This window comes from Hypanus sabinus, unplaced genomic scaffold (genome assembly GCF_030144855.1).
Source record: "Hypanus sabinus isolate sHypSab1 unplaced genomic scaffold, sHypSab1.hap1 scaffold_88, whole genome shotgun sequence".
In the NCBI taxonomy this organism is placed as follows: Eukaryota; Metazoa; Chordata; class Chondrichthyes; order Myliobatiformes; family Dasyatidae; genus Hypanus; species Hypanus sabinus.
This window is the reverse complement of record NW_026781732.1, coordinates 1,257,314-1,279,960: the sequence shown is the minus strand read 5'-3', so window position 1 is coordinate 1,279,960 and position 22,647 is coordinate 1,257,314. Positions and strand designations below refer to the sequence as shown.

The 22,647-nt window shown below is 46.4% G+C and overlaps 1 protein-coding gene across 1 annotated transcript in view; it reads right to left on the bottom strand.

The window, feature by feature from the left end:
• LOC132390379 (NACHT, LRR and PYD domains-containing protein 3-like) overlaps positions 1 to 20,406 on the bottom strand; it is a 56,160-nt gene extending 35,754 nt beyond the window's left edge. Inside the window, exons 1-3 of the mRNA XM_059962996.1 lie at positions 20,201 to 20,406; positions 17,835 to 18,041; positions 17,580 to 17,748 (exon numbers count right to left, since the gene is read on the bottom strand). The gene's annotated coding sequence lies outside the window, so the exon portion shown is untranslated. The remainder of the gene's footprint in view (positions 1 to 17,579; positions 17,749 to 17,834; positions 18,042 to 20,200) is intronic.
• Between the last annotated feature and the right edge of the window lie 2,241 nt (positions 20,407 to 22,647).

The window sequence follows — 22,647 nt, the reverse complement described above, 5'->3', positions numbered from 1 at the left end:
CTCTCCTTCTGCTGACCATCACCACCGCTTTGCTCTGCGCTACTGTCTGCCTGCCTGGTAATCCCCTTCTGATGCAAATCTCTGGAATATCTGACAAAATGCTGGAGGTACTCAGCAGGTCAGGCAGCGTCTATGGAGGAGAATAAACAATCAACGTTTCGGGCCAAGGCCCTTCATCGGACTGGAAATGAGGCAACAGAAACTCTAGATATTGTTACATTACTTTCTGTTCCCCGTGGTCTGATCCAAAACATCATACGTTTATTCCTCTCCATGGATGCTGCCTGACCTGCTGAGATCAGCCAATATTTTGTGTCTTTGTGTTGCCCAAAACTGTCATCATCCGGAGAATGTCTTGTCTTCCGGAGTAACTCGCTATTTTAATGTGCATCAAAATCTGTCCGAAGAGCAGGAGCAGACGGCAACTGTACTCCTTCCACGTGTGATTGTGTTTTCCCAAATATTTTGTGAATTGCCAATGTTGAATTAAACCCAGACATAGAATCACCAGTGTGTTTATAAATTAAAATAATACGCCAACAGATCCGTGTCCTTTCCCGATGTTGACGCCACTGGAGCTCCTCCACTGCTTGTACCTTGACCCATTTTGGTGAGAGGTGTGATCAGTTTGTGCTGCTCGGTAACTAATAAAAATGACAGGAGGGTCAAACATTAATTGAAAAACTCGGTTTTGTTTCTAAACGGAGACAAACACTTCCAAACATCTTGGGCCGATCCACTGAAGCTTTGTCATGGCCGGATCCACCTGCACCCATCCACCCACAGTCACACAATGTCCATTTCCGATCTCTCCATGCATTGTACACTGGGCCAGGATTCTCCAGGGTATCTACTCGCTGTATTGCAGGCAATTCCCTTTTAGGAACCAATCTTGTGTCCTGGACCGGGAGTGATGAGTCTCCGGAATGGCAAGCCAGGTTGAGCAGACAGCTCCCACTGCTTTGGTCCTCCTACCACTGGTGGCGCTGTGGTGAGTAATGGACAAGTGTTCCAGCAGTGTGGGCTGAATCATTTCTGCTGACGATGAGACTTCTATTTCTTTCGTCACTGGATTATACAGGTTTCTCAGTCACAACTGATTTTCACCCTTTCTTTCATTTTGATATCCCCTTGCATGGACATCTATGGCAATATATGATTTGAGTCTATATAGAATCACTCTGACATCCTGAAGAATGCAATGTCACACATAACATTGTGACATCTTGTCCAGAAACACTACATTTTCTCCGGAAGGATTTTAAGATCATTATTATCTCCTAAACTCCGGTCAACATGTTATTGAGTATTTAAAGACAAATACACTGCAGATGCTGTGGTCAAATCAACACGTATGAACAGGCTGGATGTACTCAGCAGGTCAGGCAGCATCCGTTGAAATGAGCAGTCAACGTTTCGGCCCGAGACCCTTCGTCAGGACTGAGGAAGGAGGGGGCAGGGGTCCTATAATGAAGCTGGGGGTGAGTTTGAAGGTGCAAGTGAAAAAACAATCAGAGGAAAGATCAAGGGCCTGGGGAGGGGATAGGCAGGATGTGAAGAAGGAATGTAAATGGTGTGGGTACCCTTTACTACTGCTATAGGTAGTAGAAGGAGGCAGAATCATGAGAGAGGTGAATCCGATGTTCATAACAAGGGGCTGAGGTGTTGCTCCTCCAACCCGAGTTTGGCCTCATCATGGCAGTAGAGGAGGCCATGTATGGACATATCCGAATGGGAATGTGAAGAAGTGGGTGGCAACCGGGAGATCCTGTCTGTTGTGGCGGAACGAGCTGAGGTGCTTGACGAAGCGGTCCCCCAATCTGCGTCGGGTCTCGCTGATGTAGAGGAGGCCGCAATAGATTACCCCAACAGACACACATGTGAAGTGTTGCCTCACCTGAAAGGACTGCTTGGGGCCCAGAATGGTGGTAAGAGAGGAGGTGTAGGGACAGGTGTAGCACTTACGCTTGCAGGGATTAGTACCCGGTGAGAGATCTGTGGGGAGGGACGTATGGACAAGGCAGTCACGGAGGGAATGATCCCTGGGAAAAGCAGAGAAGGGTAGAGAGGGAAAAATGTCCTTAGTGGTGGGGTGATTCCCTCACACGCATGTCCTCCATTTCCCACACTTCGGCCCTCACCCCATCTTCTCGTCGCCACAACAGGGACCGTGTTTCCCTTGTCCTCACCTACCACCCCGTCAGCCTCCGGATCCAGCATATTATCCTCCGCGACTTCCGCCACCTTCAACAGGATCCCATACACCTCATATACCTCTCTCATGATCCTGCCTTTTACTACCCATAGTGCTTTCCCCTTACATTCCTTCTTCACCTTTCCTGCCTATCCGCTCCCTGCTTCCCCTCCCCCACCCCTTGATCTTTCCTCTGATTGGTTTTTCACCTGGCACCTATCAGCCTTCTCCTTCTCACCCTCCCCCCACCTTCTTTATGGTGCCCCTGTCCCTGTCCTGACGAGGGCTCTCGGCCCGAAACGTTGACTGTTCCTTTCAACGGACGCTACCCGACCCGCTGAGTTCATCCGGCCTGTTTGTACGTGTACTTGAGTATTTACCCGGCTATTAGCAGCTTGTAACATCGCACCTTTGTTAAACACAATGTAGACACGCCATACATACAAAACAGCAAGTTGACAAAACATCTTTAACATAATAAAACAAAAATGATGGAATTATTTCAGGTGGAGGACCCTGTATCAGAGCTGAGTTCTGTGTAGGAGTCAGGTATTGTTCTCTATCTGCACTGTAGTCTGTGTTGCATATTAATGATTTTTTTTTGTTACTCAATCTGTTCCACAAAACTCCGTGCCCTCCCATTCACTATACCAGCCCCACCCTGGACTGACTGTCCAAATGCTCCAACCCTCTCTTGTTCGAGTTGAAAACCATTCGCCATTTCTCAGACCATCTCCATAACTAACCAAGATAATAGACAATAGACAATAGACAATAGGTTCAGAAGTAGACCATTCGGCCCCTCGAGTCTGCACCGCCATTCTGAGATCATGGCTGATCAGTCACTATCAATACCCAGTCCCTGCCTTGTCCCCATATCCCTATCCATCAGATATCTATCTAGCTCCTTCTTGAAAGCATCCAGAGAATTGGCCTCCACCGTCTTCCGAGGCAGTGCATTCCACACCTCCACAACTCTCTGGGAGAAGAAGCTCTTCCTCAACTCTGTTTTAAATAACTGACCTCTTAGTCTCAATCTTTGAAATTTATTGTAACCTGTTGCAATATCAACTAGACTCCCGAATTTAGTATCAAACTTGATATCGTGCCATATATATATATTCATATACAAATCAATGGCACGAATAACACATTAACGAGGTCTCGACACTGACACGCACGCCCCACTTGTCACAGGCCTCCATTCGCTAAATTCATCTTCAATCATCTCCCTCTGCTTCTTGTCATCGAGCCCGGTGAGAATCCACCTCGCCAGCTCCCCGTGACTCCCACGTGACCGAACCTTCCCGATCAGCTGACATGTGGGATCTTGTTACAGACTTTACCAAAGTTCAGATGCAACATCACTGACCAACTTCACCCAATTCCCTAGTTAACTCTTAAATAACCTCCAAAATACTTGCCAGATATGATCTCCTATTGGGCAGTGTAGATGCTGACTTCCCCATAACCAACGTCCAACCGCCCGGGATTTCAGCTTCACTACAGACTCAGAAAATTCCGATCCCAGCTGCAGAATTACCAACCTGGACTGAAGACCGTATACTGCCAGTTCCATATCCTCAGAGTCACCGGCTCAATATCATCACCCATACAAAGATGCTTTGGTGCCGGTGATTTACCGTGGTGTTCCTGCCATTTCCGATTGACAAAGTACGATGAAATTGGAACCTAATGACCCTCTGCCGGGGCTGGGGCTCAGGCTGGTTCCCCGGTCTGTATAGAGGATGCGGATACACTTCAGCCGGAACCCAGCAGATAAACCGAGCACATTTGATCTCTGTGTCATCGCTGTGTGGGATCTTGTAGCAGGAACAAAATGTAAAGTTATAAAGTAGAAAATGATGGGAACTCAGTACATCAGACTACATCTCTGAAAGGAGAAATGGTGGAAGACCCAGTTCCAGAACTGAGACTGTCCAAGATGTGGCCGATCTGCTGAGCGTTTCCAGTATTTTCTGCGCTTCACTTTAAATTTCCTGCAACTGGGGTATTTTCTCCCTCTTCATTTTAATGCACAGATAGTAAACTGATTGCCTCCCTAAACTGTAAATAACATCACACCCCAACTAATATGTTAGTTCTGAATTCATTCCTACCCTGGTGTAGTACATCCCACACAGCCAATACTCACAGCATCCCTTCCTCCCACTATCATTCTGTTACATTTGCTCCCGAGGCCACTGACTCTACGCTGAGAGGCGGTGACCACAGCGCGATGAAAAATGTGCAACTCTTCTTGCAGCTATAGTGGGCCGTTACAATTCCCACCTGAAAAGGAATTGTGCAGGCTATTTGAAATCAGTTCTATGTTTATAAACACTTTTTTCTATTCACATTCTTCCGGAGCGTCACTGGACAGGAACACTGAAACACCAAGTGAAAAACAGCAGGAAGAGGCCATTCAGCCCCTCAAACCAACAACAAGATGGCGGCTGCTCTCCCATCTCAGCCACATGTTTCTGTCCGATCCACATTCCCTCGATCCCTTCCGTCTCCACACATCTGCCGGCCTTTGTGTTTGTTTTATGTGAAGACGATCACTAAGGTGTTGCTCCTCCACCCTAAGGGCGGTTTCATCTTGACACAAGAGGAGGCCGTTGATCGAAACGTCGGAATGGGAATCAGAATTAAAATGTCCGGCCACTCAAAGTCCCCCTTGTGGCAGATCATACAGAGATGTTCGACGAAACGGTCTCCCAATTGATGGTGGGTCTCACCAATGTAAAGGAGGCCGCATCGGGAGCACGGGACACAATAAATGTCCCCAGCAATAGATTCGAGATGAAGTGTTGCCTCACCCGGAAGGACTGCTTTGTGTCTCTGAATGGAGGTGAGGGAGGAGGGGTACGGCAGTTGTAGCACTTAGGCTTATGCAGGGATAAGTATCTGGAAGAAGATTAGTGAGGGGAGATGAATGAACAAGGGAATTGTGGAGAGAGTGATCCCTGTTGAACCCTGTTTGTGACATCCTAAACAGATTTGCATGAATGCAATCCCTACATTCATTAGTTATCCATTTACTGCAACAGAAACGTTATATATTCCATACAGTGAATGCTCAAGGCATCCGGGCACCCACACCGGTTCCTGAGGTCAGTGACGGGCGGTGACCAGAGAGCGATAAATATGTTCAACACTCTATAGCTTTGGTGGGCTGTCACCCTGGTGATGGAGGAACTGGCTCAGCAGAACTAACTGAAAATAGGAAATAAGGAATTCAACTTCACATGCTCTTTTTCATGAATTTATGAACATTTGGAGAGGCAAGGAATTATTACGAATAGACAGCTTGGCTTTGTCAAAGGCAGGTTGTGCCTTACCGGCCTGATTGAATTTTCTGAGGATGTGACTAAACACATTTACAGAGGTAGAGCAGTAGATGTAGTGTATACGGATTTCAGCAAGGCACTTGATGAGGAACCCATGCAAGGCTTATTGAAAAATTAAGGAGGCATGGGATCCAAGCGGACATTGCTTTGTGGATTCAGAAATGTCTTGCTCACAGAACGCAAAATTGTTTGTAGATGGACGTCGCTGACTAGTGCTGTTCCTCAGGGATACGTTCTGGCACCACTTCTCTTCGTAAGTTTTATAAAGGACCTGGATGAGGAAGTGGAGGGATAGGTTAGTACATTTACTGATGACACAAAGGTTAGGGGTATTATGGATCGTTTGGAGGGCTGTCGAGGTTATAGCGAGACCCCGATTGGAAGCGAAACTGGGCTGAGAAGTGGAAGATGGGAGTTCGACCCAGATAAGTGTGAGGTGGTTCACTTTAGAAGGTAAATATGATGGCAGAATATAGTATGAATGATAAGACTCTTAGCAGTGAGGAGAATCAAAGGGATCTTGGGGTCTGAGTCCATAGGACACTCAAAAATGCTGCGCAGCCTGACTGTGTGGTTCAGAAGGCATACGGTGCATTGGCCTTTATCAACCTTGTGATCGAGTTCAAGTGCCAAGAGGTAATCTTACTGTTATATAGGACCCTGGTCAGACCCCACTTGGAGTTCTGTGCTTGGAGTGCAGTTCTGGTCGCCTCACTACGGGAAGGATGTGGAAGCCATAGAAAGGGTGCAGAGGATATTTACAAGGATTTCTCTGGATTGTGGAGCATGCCTTATGGGAATAGGGTGAGTGAACTCGGCCTTTTCTTCTTGGAGACCTAATAGAATGATGACTGGCATAGATCGTGTGGATAGTCAGAGGCTTTTTCTCAGGGCTGAAATGGTTTACACGAGAGGGCACAATTTTAAGATGCTTGGGAGAAGGTACAGAGGCAATGTCAGGGGTAAGTTTTTAACTCAGAGTGGTGAGTGCGTGGAATGGGTTGCCGGTGACGGTGGTGGAGGCGGATACAACAGGGCCTTTTAAGAGACTTTTGGATAAGTACATGGAGATAAAAAGAAGAGGGCTGATGGGTAACCCTAGGAAATTTCTAAAGTAGGTTCATGTTTGGGAGAGCACTGTTGGGCGAAGGGCCAGTGTATTATGCTGTGGGTTCTCTAAGTTTCTCTACTTCTATGTTCTCAGTTTATTCCATACAGCCAATGCTCACAGTATCCTTTCCTCCCACTATCATACTGTTGCATTTGCTCCTGAGGCCACTGTCTCTGCACTGAGAGGCGGTGAACACAGAGTGATAAAAAAATGTGCAACTCTTCTTGCAGCTCTAGTGGGCCGTTACGCTGGAAACAGAGGAAGTGGCTCACCAAAAATAACCGAAAAGGGAAATAACAAACTCAGCATCGTGAGTTTAATTATGATAAAGTTTAACACTGCAGCCATTTTGAACCGAAGAATCTAAAATTGTAAAGTCGCCTTTTAACGTGCTGTTTACAATAATACTCTGATAGTTCTGGCTAACAAAACATGACAATAGTTAGCGATAAATAATATATTAACCTCTGCCGTGAATATACCCAGTGACAGCCCCATTCACCATCTGTTGCAACAAACTCCACAGATCGATTACTCTTTGGCTGAAGAAGTTTCTCTCAGTTTTGAAGGGAAGCTTGTTTATTCCGAGGCTGTCCTCTCAGACCCCAGACTCTCCGTCTGATGGAAACATCCTCCACCTGTCCACTGTCTCCAGGCTGTTCAGCATTCTGTGGGTTTAAATAAGACTCCGTCCCCCTCTATACTTCTGAACTCAATAGAGTACAGGCCAAGAGTCATCAAATGCTTGCCATACGAGCGGTGATTGATACGTTCGTGACCCAAGGTAGATGGAGTCAATTTTTGAAAACCCAGCACATTTATTTTTCAACATAGTCCCCTCCTACATTTACACGCTTAGTCCAGCGGTCGTGGAGCAAACGCATCCCTTCTTTGCAGAATTCGACATCTTGGACCTCCAGAGTTGGCCGACAGTAAGAGTGATTGATAGGTTCATGGCCAAAGGTAGGAGACGAGTTATTCAGCTCTCGTTACATGCACGTTCAGATCAACTCTTTGATCTAACTCATCTCCCACCTCAGGCCACAGACTTGTCAATCACTCCCCCCCGCCCCCCCGTACAGAAACCCTCTCGTTCCTGCGATTACTCTTGTGAACCACGAGAGCCACAGTTGTACTGAACACATCTGCTTCATTTCCAACGATTGACAGACAGGAGGCAATGAGGGGCGAACACCAAACTCACGGGTCTATTTCTACTGTTGCAAACACGGTACAGCCCATTTACTCACAGCCTCTCACTGTGAGGGACGGGGTGCTAACTCATCCTCTCCTCGGTATGGCAGTCATTTCTTCCAAAGAAACTCCCGAAACAAACATCTGAGCCCAGAACAGAAATACTGGCTCAACATCTCATAAACCCGGGCAGCTTGAACCCCGGGGCCATTGTACTTGGATCTAAAACTGTGATATCTCAGGACCTAACCTCACAGGGTCACACAGCTGAATCTGCCACTCACCGACCCCCGAATCCTCACACATCGTCCCCGCATCTCACACTGCGTGGTGTAATCAGAAATTTCCCCATAGCCAATGCCCAGCACCCCGAGGCTTTTGATACACTCTGAAAGGAGGAACATCCAGCCCCCATCTGTGGAAGTACTGACCTGGGCCAAATCCCAGATACTGATAGGTCTAAATGCCCAGTGTTTCCCAGATAACAGCTCAATCCGCAACTCGCCCAGGAGTCCTTGTCGCCAGTAATGTGCTGCAGTGTCCCGGCCATTCAGAGTTCAAACAGCAACACTCCGACATCAACCTGTGGCAGAACGGGAACCTGATGAACCTCTGACTGGGCCAAATCCCAGATACTGATAGGTCTAAATGACGACTGTTTCCCAGGTAACAGCTCAATCCGCATCTCGCCCAGGAGTCCTTGTCGCCAGTAATGTGCTGCAGTGTCTCGGCCATTCAGAGTTCAAACAGCAACACTCCGACATCAACCTGTGGCAGAACGGGAACCTGACTGGGTCAGAGATACTGACAGCTATATAGGCCCAGTGTTTCCCAGGTAACAGCTCACTCAGCAACTCGCCCAGGAGTCCTTGTCGCCAGTAATGTGCTGCAGTGTCCCGGTCATTCAGAGTTCAAACAGCAACACTCCGACATCAACCTGTGTCAGGACGGGAACCTGATGATCCTCTGACTGAGCCAGAGATCGGGCTAGAAAACCTGGGCGCGGGGTAACAGCAGGCTCGGTACATCAGATTGGATCAGTGGAAAGAGAAACTGTGGAAGACCCAGTATCTGAACCGGGACTGTCCAAGACGCTGCCCGATCTGCTGAACGTTTCCACCATTTTCTCTTTTTACTTTAAATGATGCACAACTATTAACTGATTACACGATATTTGTGACGGTCAGAACAAATCAGCACAAATGTAATACCAATGTTCATTAGTTTTCTCTTCAATCCAATACAGGGATAATTCATTCAATGCTCACAACATCCATCCCACCCCATTATCAATCTGTATTCTCTGCTTTCAACCCTCCTTCCGACAAAGATTGATACAGCAGACATTTTAACTTTGAAGATGAAATCGCAATGGCTGTCTTTAACTTACTACGTGCTGTATTCAATAAACCCTCTGGTAGTTCCAGGTACAAACACCGATTTCAGTATCAACTCTGTGAGGCAAAAATAAGACAACGGTAGAAGAGAGATTGTTGATATATAATCGTTGATGGGATACAGGCTGGACAGATGTTAACCGAGATGGTGTATATATCTTTGATATGGTGGAATACAGGCTGGAAAATGGTTGACCAAGATAGGTACACTTACATCCTTCATATACATGAGTAAAAATCTTTAAGTTTCCGTCTAAATATGCATGTGCAATTTATAGTAATTTATAATAAATAGTATGTTCAACAATAGAACATAAAATACGATTTTGTCAGCATGAATTAATCATTCTCATAGCCTGCTGGAAGAAGCTGTCCCGGATCCTGTTGGTGTCCTGTCTTTTATGTTGCGGAAACACGAGGAAATTTGCAGATGCTGGAAATTCAAACAGCACACCCAAAATGCAGGAACACAGCAGGCCAGGCAACATCTATAAGGAAAAGCATTGTCGACGTTCTGGGCCGAGACCCTTCGTCAGGACTAAGTGAAAGGAAAGATAGTAGAAGATTTAAAAGTAGTGAGGGGAGGGGGAACAGCGAAATGATAGGAGAAGACCGGAGGGGTTGGGATGAAACTAAGATCTGGAAAGGTGAATGTTGAAAGTGATACCGAGCTGGAGAATGGAAAGGATCATGGTTTTGGGAGGCCGAGGGAGAAAGAAAGGAGCAGGGGGAACACCAGAGCGAGATGGAAAACAGGCAAACAACTAAATATGTCAGGGATGGGGTAGGAAGGGGAGGGGGGCATTAACGGAAGTTAGAGAAGTCAATGCTCATGCCATCAGGTTGGAGGCTACCCAGCCGGTATATAAGGTGTTGTTCCTCCAAACTGAGTTTGGATTAATTTTGACAGTAGAGGGGCCCATGGTTAGACATATCAGACTGGGAATGGGACGTGGAATTAAAATGTGTGGACACTGGGAGGTCCTGCTTTTTCTGGCGGACCGAGCGTAGGTGTTCAGCGAAACAGTCGACCAGTCTGCGACGGTTCTCACCAATATCTAAAAGGCCACACTGGGAGCACCAGACGCAATATACCACACCAGCCGACTCACAGGTGAAGTGTCGCCTCACCTGGAATGACTGTCTGGGGCCCTGAATGGTGGTGAGGGAGGGTGTAAGGGCAGGTGTAGCACTTGTTCCGCTTACAAGGGTAAGTGCCAGGAGGGAGATCGGTGGGAAGAGATGGTGGGGACGAGTGGACAAGGGAGTCGCGTAGCGAGCGATACCTGCGGAAAGCAGAAAGAGGGGTCTAGGGAAACAGGTGCTTGGTAGTGGGATCCTGCTGGAGGTGGCGGAAGTTACGGAAAATTATAAGTTGGACCTGGAGGCTGGTGGGGTCGTAGGTGAGGAGAAGGGGAACCCTATCCCGAGTGGAGTGGCGGGTGGATGGGGTGGGGGCAGATGTGCGGGAAATGGGAGAGATGCGTTTGAGAGCAGAGTTGATGGTGGAAGAAGGGAATCCCCTTTGTTTATAAACGGAAGACGTCTCCTTCGTCCTGGAATGAAAAGCCTCATCCTGAGAGCAGATGCGGCGGAGACAGAGGAATTGAGAGAAGGGGATAGCATTTTTGCAAGAGACAAGGTGGGAAGAGGAATAGTCCAGGTAGCTCTGAGAGTCTGTAGGCTTATAGTAGATATCAGTAGATAAGCCGTCTCCAGAGATGGAGACAGAAAGATAATGAAAGGGGAGTGAGGAGTCGGAAATGGACCAGGTAAATTTGAGGGCAGGGTGAAAGTTGGAGGCAATGTTAATGAAGTCAACGAGCTCAGCATGCGTGCAGGAGGCAGAGCCAATGCAGTCGTCGATGAAGGAAAAGAGGGGGACGGATAACCGTATAGACTTGGAACATGGACTCTTCCACAAAGCCAACAAAAAGGCAGGCATAACTAGGACCCATACGGGTGCCCTGGCTACACCCTTGGTTTGGATGAAGTGGGAGGAGCCAAAGGATAAATGATTGAGAGTAAGAACTAATTCCGCTGGGCAGAGGAGAGTGGTGGTAGAGGGGAATTGGTTAGGTCTGGAATCCAAAAAGAAGCGAAGAGCTTCGAGACTGTCCGGGTGAGGGATGGAGATATTTAGGGACTGGACGCCCATGGTGGAAATAAGGCAGTGGGGGCGAGGGAACTTAAAATCATTGAAAAAATACAAAGCATGAGAAGTGTCACGACCATAGGTGGGAAGGGATTGAACAAGGGGGGATAGGACAGTGTCAAGGTATGCAGAAATGAGTTCGGTGGGGTAGGAGCAAGCTAAGACACTGAGTCTACCTGGACAGACAGGTTTGTGGATCTTGGGTAGGAGGTAGAAACGGGAAGTGCGGGGCGTATAACGTTGGTGGCAGTAGATGGGAGATCCCAAGAGCTGATAAGGTTGGTAATGGTGTGGAAGACTGCGGCCTGGTGCTCCTTAGTGGGGTCATGATCGAGGGGTAAATAACAGGATGTATCAGCGAGTTGCCGCTGTGCCTCGGCCAGGTACAGGTCAGTACGCCAGACTACAACAGCGCCCCCCTTGTCAGCGGGTTTTATAGTGAGGTTGGGATTGGTGAGGAGGGAGTGGAGAGCAGTTTGTTCGGAATGAGTGAGGTTGAAATTGGAACAAGGTGTGAAGTGGTGAAGTCGAGTCTGTTGACGTTCCGTCGCCAGTTAGCAATAAAGAGATCCAGATCAGGCAGAAGACCAGAGTGGGGTGTCTATGAAGAGGAGGGGGGTTGAAGACGGGAGAAAGGGTCATCGGTGGGGATGGGAGAGACCTTGCCAAAATGTGAGCTCGGAGACAGAGCCGGCGGAAGAAGAGTTCAGCGTCATGGCGTAGGCGGAACTCGCTGAGGTGTGGGCGAAGGGGGACAAAGGCGAGGCCCTTACTGAGGACGGCTCGTTCTGCCTCAAAGAGTGGAAAGTCAGAGGGGATGGCAAAGACCCGGCACGGATGAGAGCCGGGATCAGAGGAGGGAGGGGGAGGGAGGCTGATTGAGTCATTGGAGAGGGGAGGGTTGGGCTGAGAGAAAGATGGAGGCTCCGAGTTTCCAGCGGTTAACGGTGGGATCTGAGGGGCAGTGGATTGTAGAGTGCTGGTGGTGGAAGGGGAGACGAGAGTCACAATCGAAGCTTGTGTGGAGTCGTTGGAGGCTGCTCCCACCCCCAACGATGACCCCCTTCTCCTGCTTAAATTTCCAGCATTTGCGGATTTCCTCGTATTTCTGTTATCATTACACCTTTCCAAGATCTGTTTCCCTATCTGCTCCTCCATATACCTGTTACTATTGGGCGGACTATAAAAACACCCAGTAAAGTTATTGTCCCCTTGCTGTTCCTAACTTCCATCCGCAGAGACTCTGTAGACACCACCTCCATGGCCTCCACTTTTTCTGCAGCCGTGACACTATCTCTGAGCAACAGTGCCATGTCCCCACCTGTTTTGCCTCCCTCCTTGTCCTTTCTGAAATATCTAAGACCCGGCACTTGAAGTAACCGTTCCTGTGTCTGAGCCAACCAAGTCTCTGTAATGGCCATCACATCATATCTCCAAGTACTGATGCACGCTCTAAGCTCATCCGCTTTGTTCACAACACTCCTTGCAGTTAAATGGACACATCTCAAAGCGTCCGTCTGAGCACCTCACTTCTCTATCAGCTGCCTCTCGCACTATCTACAAGTTTTGTCTATTTGTGAGCCAACCTCCTCTTCCCCAGTCTCTTCAGTTCCATTCCCACCCCCAGCAATTCTAGTTTACACTCTCCCCATCAGCCTTTGCAAACCTCCCCGCCAGGATATTGGTCCCCCTGGGATTCAAGTGCCGCCCATCCTTTTTCTACAGGTCACACCTGCCCCAAAAGAGGTCCGAATGATCCAGAAATCTGAATCCCTGCCCCCTGCTTCAGGGCCTCGTTTATCCTTCACCTCATTCTATTCATATTCTCAATGTCGCGTGGCACAGGCAGTAATACCGAGATTGATACCTTTTGGGGTCCTTCTTCTCAATATGCTTCCAAACTCCCTATAGTCTTTTCTCAGGACATCTTTCCTTTTCCCACCTATGTCATTGGTGCCAATATGTACCATGACCTCTGGCTGTTCTCCCTCCCACTGCAGGATATCTTGGACGCGATCTGAAACATCCCAGACCCCGGCACCTGGGAGGCAAACTACCATCCGAGTTTCTTTCCTGTGTCCACAGAATTACCTGTTTGACCCCCTGACTATAGAGTCTCCTATCACTACTGCCTGAGTATAGGCAATGTTTCGGGGGTGGAGGGGGGGGTAGTGAAGCAAGGAGCTGGAGGTCGGTTGGCTAAAGGACTGGAGAAGGGAGAATCTGATAGGATTCTGACAGAAGACCTTGGATGAAAGGGAAGGAGAAGAGTCACCAGAGGGAAGGGCAGGTTTGAAGATATAGTGAGAGAGCCTTCTAGAACTTCCGATAATTATACCCCTCCACCATTTTCCTTTACCAGCCCGACTCCCATTTCCGTCTCTCACCTTCCCATCGTCTTCCTCTGATGTTCACCCCCCTCCCTTCCCATTCTTCAGTGAAACTGAGAAAAGAGGCATTTCCACGTCCAAAACCGTTTCTTATTGTCAATCTTGTGACATCTGTTCATACGATTTCACAATATCTGGCACGGCCGCAGATTTACAGTTTGACAGAGATCCGTTACTTCAAACTGAAATGAGGAAAGTCAACACCATACACTAACTTACACTAAAACTGAATTTCCACTCAAACTTTGCCTTTGCACTTCGCTACAGATGCATATGATATGGAGAATAGGTTCCCACTACCCAAAACATGTATGTCCCTAATAACGTTTGAATGAAATAACTCCCACTCCTCCACTTGAAGGAGGCTATGGCAGATTATCCGCAGATAACCTGAAAAGCCGCACGTTCGGCAACAGACTGGTGAAAACCCCTGGGTATAGGCTCCACTGAGATTACATACATTTCTTATGGGAAGCAGGACCAGCAAGATACTCTAATCAGGCCAATGCTATATATAATTGCATCATGACCTTTCCCGTCAGTGAAGGGAGGTATTCAGAACGTATTAAACACCACGTTATCAAACTGCTTGTATACATTCACTGGCGTTTGAAATTCCATCACCTTGTCTTCCTCTACATCAACTCTCTCGAGACCCCCGACACTCATTGTGAATATATCAGCCCTACTCATCCATATATGGTAATCAGCCCAAACCTTAATATTGATCTTTGTCTGCCCTTCAATATCCATTTGACAAATTGATCAGTTTCATTATCAGTTTCATTCCAGAACTGATAACCTTCTACTGCGACGTCAATCTAGACACAGTGAAATGCTTTTCTTGCGTGCCATTCGGTGCAGGCAATTCAATACATAGGTATATCAAGGTGCTGCGTCAGGAAAAACTAAAACAATGTTGTGTTGTATTTATAGAGCAAGTGCAGTTCAGATTGCGTAATAAATAAATCCGACTATCTACTCAACGACACAACAAAATTCCCCAATATTCATTGCTGCTGGTTTCACCACACAAGTCGATCCAAACGGAAGCAGCCCATCAACAAATCAATAAGTTCCAAATTTTTTCACGTCGCAGACAAGCCCCCAATTTTGTTACGATTTCGTAACGTACCAGCATCAATAGATTATACACTGAGTCGGGTTTTAATGTTAACACCATTACCTTAGTTAGTATCTACTTATAATATAGCAACTTAAACAAGATAAACAAAAGTTAACAATGTTATTTATGTGTGTGTGTGTGTGTGTGTGTGTGTGTGTGTGTGTGTGTGTGTGTGTGTGTGTGTGTGTGTGTGTGGCTTCAACACTCACCATACAAGCCTGCGACTCTCCTAACACCTGTGACACCGCTCCGTGTAGATGTGCTCAACGGTGTGAACGACATTACCATGAGGGAATTAGCCGCATATACACTGAGTCGGGTTTTAATGTTAAAACCATTATCTTAGTTAATATCCACTTATAATATAGCAACTTAAACAAGATAAACAAAAGTTAACAATGTTATTTATATGTGTGTGTGTGTGTGTGTGTGTGTGTGTGTGGCTTCAACACTCACAGTACAAGCCTGCGTCTCTCCTAACACCTGTGACAGCACTCCGTGTAGATGAGCTCAATGGTTTGAACAGCATTACCCTGAGGGAATTATCCGTGTCTCCTATCCTTTTGTGTGATTTTACATTCAAAGTCATTTGGATTTTCATATCCTAATGCTACCAATGAATCCGCTCTTCAGAAAACCTCTGAAGAAGTTTGTTGAAGTTTTAGATGCCGATTCTTCGCAAAATTCTAAGGAAGTAGAAGCGCTATCATGATTTCTTCATAATTGCACTCACATACTGGACCTGGGACAAATCCTCTGAAATGGTAACAGCATGTGATGACCCTCTGCACCTGTGATCCTCCAATGAGGACTGGTTCTGGGATCCATGGGTTCATCTTCCTGAAGTCAATAATCAGCTCCATGGTCTCGCTGACATTGAGTGAGTAGTTGGCACTACTCCGACAGATTTTCAGTCTCCCTCCTCTATGCTGATTTGTGACCACCTTTGATTCATCCAATGGCAGTGATGTTTTCAGCAAAATTAAATGTGACATTGGAGCTGTGCATAGCCTCAAAGTCAGAAGCACAAAAAAAATCAGAGGGAATAAACATAAACCCTACGGTATACACGTACTGATGGCTAATCTGGCAATTTGTTTGCAAATCTGTACTGACTGGCGTCTGCAACTGAAGAAATCGAGGATCCAATTGCAGAAGGATGTACTGACACCAGGTTCTTGCAACTTACTGATTCCAGGATGACTTATTGAATGCTGAGCTGCACTGAACAGCATCCTGATGTATGCATCTTCGCTGTCCAGATGTTCTAGAGGTTGAAACTTGTTTGACAAGGGTTTGACAAGGTTCCGTACGGAAGGTTGGTTAGGAAGGTTCAATCGTTAGGTATTAATATTGAAGTAGTAAAATGGATTCAACAGTGGCTAGATGGGAGATGCTAGAGTGTAGTGGTGGATAACAGTTTGTCAGGTTGAAGGCCAGTGACTAGTGTTGTGCCGTAGGAATCTGTATTGGGTCCAATGTTGTTTGTCATATACATTAATGATCTGGATGATGGGATGGTAAATTGGATTAGTTAGTATGCAGATGATACTATGGTTGGTGGTGTTTTGGATACTGAAGTAGGTTTTCAAAGCTTGCAGAGTGACTTAGGCCAGTTAGAAGAGTGGGCTGAACGATGGCAGATGGAGTTTAATGCTGATAAGTGTGAGGTGCTACACTTTGGGAGGAATAATCTAAATAGGACATACATGGTAAATGGTAGGGCATTGAAGAATGTAGTAGAACAGAGTAATCTAGGAATAATGGTGCATAGATCCCTAAAGGTGGAACCTCATGTGGATAGGGTGATGAAGAAAGCTTTTGGTATGCTGGCCTTTACAAATCAGAGCATTAAGTATAGGAGTTGGGATGTAATGTTAAAATTGTACAAGGCATTGGTAAGGCCAAATTTGGAGTATTGTGTACAGTTCTATAGAAGTCTACTGTACATACAGGCCCTTCGGCCCACAATGTTCTGCCAACCTTGTAACCTGCTCTAGAAACTGTCTAGAATTACCCAACTGCATAACACTATTTTTCTGAGCTCAATGTACCTGTCTAAGAGTCTCTTAAAATACCCTATTGTATCCTGCTCCACCACCGTTGCCAGCAATGCCTTCCAGACCCACCACTCTGTGTGGAAAAACTCCCCTGACATCCCCCCCCCCCCCCTACCTTCTGCCAAGCATCTTAAGACTATGCCCCCTCATGTCAGCCCTGGGAAGAAAGCCTCTGGCTGTCCACATGATCAGAACCCCTCATCATTTTATACACTTCTATCAGGTCACCTCTCGTTCTCCATCACCCCAAGGAGAAAAGGCCAAGCAAGTTTGCAGCAGGTAAGTTTAAAGAATTACTTTTTGAAAGATATTAAGTGTAAACTCTCCACTTTGTTTCAGTCTCCCCACTCAGAAGTGTCCAAAAGCTACTTCACAAGATGCAAGACCTTGAAATGAGCAAACACTGAGGGAATGTGAGTGACTTTAAAGAGCTTGGATACTGACAGCACATCACCAGACCTGGACTGATCATAACTGGGTCTGATAGAGGCATAACTGGTACCTCTGGGCACATTCAGTATCACCCCAACCATTTCCTACCTTTCTTTGTACAGGTATATAATATCTAAAGGACCAGTGTTTGAGTAAATGAGACTCACCAAACTTTCTCCTGACTGAATCAATGGAAACCCTGAGTCAGATGGGTTCTCTCCAGTCGGTGCTCTCAGTCCTCGGGCTGGTTCACTTGTTGCTGTTCCCTCGTCTTCAGTTGTGGTTTGCTTCCAGTTGTGGGCTTTTCTTCCAATAAATCTCTCACTGCAGATCTAGCTTTAACATGAAAAATAATAAAGCATGTTAACAACACAAAGGAGAACAAAACATTACTGCTCAATGTTCCGAAAAATAAAACTCACTGAAATTTAAACATTGAAGACAAATATAATGATCTGAGTGAACAAATCTGTAATTGTTCCTCACACGTCACAAAACAATATGGGATAAGAAGGAGCCATCATTCAGTCAGGAACAGAATTATGTGATTTGATCCATCTGGTCTGCCTCATCATTCAACCATGGCTGATTTCATTCCAACACCAAAATCCTGCCTTCCTCCTGTAACCCTGAAGATACAAGGAACAAACACAAATATATTAACCTTTGCCATAAATATACCCCAACAACCGCTTCATCCACCGTCTGTGGCAACAACTTCCACAGATCAGTCACCCTTTACTTGATATTCTCCTCATCTCAATTTTAAAGGGAAGCATCTTTATTCTGGGACTGTGTTCTCAGATCCCAGACTCACCGTCTAATGGAAACATCATCTCCATGTCCACTGTATCCAGGCGTTTCAGCATTCTGTAGGTTTCCTTAAACAAGCATCACCCCACCCCCACTGTCCCTCGTAACTCCGTTGAACTCAGGTCCATGACCATTGACTAACAGACAGATGACAGTGAGGGGAAATTTCCAAATACACTTTGAACACTGAACCGCTGGGTCCAATTCTACTGCTGCAAACATTTAATGGCCTCCTTTCCCTGTGAGGGATGGTATAGGAACTCAGATTAGCAGTGACTGCCTCCAAAGGAACCCCAGAAAGAAACAACTGAGACCAGACCAGAAACACTCTCTCAACACCTCATGAGCCCGAGCAGCTTGATCCCCAGATCCATTTCACCAGGGTCACAATCTGTGATCGGGTCACACAGCTGAACGTGTCACTTACCGACCCCAGAATCCTCACACATCCTCCCCACATCAGGGATTCCCCCACAACCAATGTCCAGCAACCCGAGACTTCTGATTCATTGAGGGAGGAGGAACATTCAGCCCCAGCTACAGAAGTAATGACCTGGTCAAATCCCAAAAACTGACAGTTCCATATACTCGGAGTCTACACCCCAGGTTTACAGTCCAAGCACCAATTTCCCAGGACTCCCTTGCGGCCGGTACAATGCTGCAGTGTGTCGGCCATTCAGAGTTCAAAAACTAACACTCCTGCATCAACCTGTGTCAGAATGGGAAGCTGATAATCCTCTGACTGGGCCAGATATCGGGCTGGAAAACCTGGGCGTGGGTCACCAGCAGGCAGGAATACGTTTCACATTGTCTCCAGCAGATAAACTGAAAGCATTTTATCATTATCCGATTGTTAAATGAGATCTTGCCCAGTACAATTGGCCGTCGCATTTCCTGTGGGCTAACAGGAATAACAGGCTTTTCATTTCAAATTGAAATTAAATGCTGGAAACTCGGTACATCAGATTGGATGTGTGGAAAGAGAAACTGTGGAAGACTCACTATCAGAACTGATGCTGCCCGATCTGCTGAACGGTTCCAGCGTTTTCTCTTTTTACTTTAAATGATGCACAACTATTGACTGATCACAAGATGTTTGTGACGGCCTGAACAAAGTTGCACAAAGGTAAGTCCCACATTCATTAGTTTTCTCTTCATTCTAACACAGGGTTAATACAGTCGACACAGTGAACGCTCACAACATCCTCCGCACCCACTATCAGTCTGTTACATCTGCTCCCGAGGCCACTAACTCTCAATGAGAGGAAATGACCGGAGAGCGATAAAACTGTGCACCACTCCCTGCAGATCCTGTGGCTGTTCCTGGCAACAGAGGAATTGCCTCTCCAAACATGACCAAAACAGGAAATAAGACTCAACTTTAAATACTGAGAGTCACCGTCTGACATAGATTAACACAGCGGCCATTTGGTAACTTTGAAACTAAAATTGTGATGACTGTCTTTATCCTTCCTCATTCTGCATTAAATAAATCCTCTGGCAGTTCCAGGTAACAAACACTGATTTCAGAAATAACTCCGTGAGGCAAAAGACTTCACAATGACGGCAACGGTAGAAGAGAGATTGTCGATATTTATCATCGAGGTGGTGGGTTGCAGGCTGGACAGAGGTTGAACCAGATGTGCAGGGATTAAGCAGATGGATCGGGTGGGAGCAGGGATCAAGGACGATCACTGATGGCCCTCCGGCAATACACAGATACAGCATTAACAGTACATACTACTATGTACTAAAATGACAAAGATAGAGCAACAGGAACTTTGGCATTTACCCTTCTCCCTGAACCAACTTTTATCAACACATCGTAGAAAATATCCCCAGGTTCGAGGTGAAGGTCTCACAACCCGGACAGACCCCGGCAGGTTTTGTTCAGGAAGCGGGGTGAGACCGCGAGTTCGGGGAAGTTACTGGGACTCACTGCCCAGCATCGGTCGGGACCGAACTCAATACTCACCGCATGGATCTTGTCGGTCCCGCTCCGCAGAGAATGATCCGACCGGCCCCCCCGGCTCGCCGCCCGAGGGGGCGAGGACCCTCTCCCGATCCGGATCCCGTGGACAATCCACCGCTCCAGACCCGCTTCAACACAAAGAAAAAAAATCACTGCCCAGCCCGGGAATGTGAGCATGCGCAGTGTGCTTATTGCGTCATCAGAGCGTGGGCGGGGCCTCGGAGACAAATCCGCAGATGCTGCCGATTCAAGTCAAGTCACTCTTATTGTCATTTCGACCATAACTGCTGGTACAGTACACAGTAAAAATGAGACAACGTGTTTTTTTTTCCAGGACCATGGTGTTACATGACAGAGTACAAAAACTGGACTGAACCACATAAAAAATAACACAGAAAAGAAAAAAAAAACTACACCAGACCACAGACCTCCCCAGGACTGCATAAAGTGCACAAAACAGTGCAGGCATTTCAATAAATAATAAACAAGACAATAGGGCAGTAAGGTGACTGTCCAGGCTCTGGATATTGAGGAGTCCGATAGCTTGCGGGAAACAGTTACATAGTCTGGTTGTGAGAGCCCGAATGCTTCAGTGCCTTTTCCCAGAGGGAAGGAGGGAGAAGTGATTGTATGAGGGGTGCGTGGGGTCCTTCATGATGCTGTTTGCTTTGCGGATGCCGCGTGTTGGGTAAATGTCCGTGATGGCGGGAAGAGAGGCCCCGATGATCATCTCAGCTGACCTCACTATCTGTTGCAGGGTCTTGCTATCCGAGATGTTGCAATTTCCGAACCAGGCAGTGATGCAGCTGCTCAGGATGCTCTCAATACAACCCCTGTAGAATGTGATGAGGATGGGGGGGGGGGGGTGATGGACTTTCCACGGCCTTTGCAGAAAGTAAAGACGCTGCTGGGCTTTCTTTGCTATGGAGCTGCTGTTGAGGGACCAGGTGAGATTCTCCGCCAGGTGAACACCAAGAAATCTGGTGCTCTTAAAGATCTCCAGCGAGGAGCCGTCGATGTTCAGCGGGGAGTGGTCGCTCCGTGTCTTCCTGAAGTCATCAACCATCTCTTTTGTTTTGTTCAAATTCAGAGACGGGTTGTTGGCTCTGCACCAGTCCGTTAGCCACTGCACCTCCTCTCTGTAAGCTGACTCGTCGTTCTTGCTGATGAGACACACCACGGTCGTGTCATTGGCGAACTTGATGATGTGGTTCGAGCTGTGAGTTGCAGCACAGTCGTGGGTCAGCAGAGTGAGCAGCAGTGGACTGAGCACGCAACCCTGGGGAGCCCCCGTGCTCAGTGTGATGGTGTTGGAGATGCTGATCCCGATCCGGATTGACTTAGGTCTCCCAGTCAGGAAGTCTAGTGGACTGAACCATAAGAGAAAGAGAGAGACTGGAAAAGCTGATCGCTTCAGTTAGTCGCAGCTGAGGCTTGGAACTCTCCTGTGCCCGCAAGAGTGGGTTGATCATCGGTATACGGAAACACAACGAATGTGTGTGGCTGTCACTTCGTATAATCCATAGGAGTGGCGTTTGGAATATCTTGTGTTAACCCTTGCCTGGGTATGTTGTGTGGTAACCCCTGGAAGACGGTATTCCGTGACAGGTCACTTTCGCTGTAAACTGGTATGTGGACGGATTCAACGAATAAGAACATCGTCGACGGTTATTTTGATGTAACGGTCTTTTCTATACGTTTCATTCTGGATTACAAATATCTCTCTATTTGTTGTGTGCTAATCCGTCCACATACAAGTTTTTATATATTTTTCAAAATATACCTATCTTTTTAACTAAAAAAATTTCGATCAAATTGACTCACTTATTTCTTCCTTTATTTGGAACAATAAGAGGCCATGAATTAATAAGTATAATTTACAAAAATCTGAAAAAGATGGTGGACTTGCACTTCCTAATTTAAGAGTATTATTGGGCTGTGAACATTAGACAATTCTGTTTTTGGTTATATTGTCTTAATAAGAACCAAAATCCGTTATGGGTTGATTTGGAATTAAAAGCAGTTAAATAATTTCATTTAACTTCAATATTAGGAGCTCCATTACTTTTACATCTCTCTAAAATTCCAAATTTAAATCTTTACCCGGTTATTAAACAATCCCTACGGATTTGGGTTCAGTTTCGTTTCATTAAGAAATTTAAACAACTTAAGATGACTAGTTTTTTACATCGAAACTTCTCATTTATACCTTCAACAACTGACCCCATTTTTCTCCTATGGAAAAATAAAGGGATCCATTCTTTTACCCATTTATTTTGTGATGGTCCATTATGATCTTTGAAGAGTTCATTAACAAATTTTCTCTCGCTCATACACATTTTTTTGCAATATGTTCAGTTTAGACTTTTTTACAACAATATTTACCTAAGATTCCATGTTTACAAGAATCTGATTTGTTGGATACAATTTTGAAAGTGAATCCCTTCGTG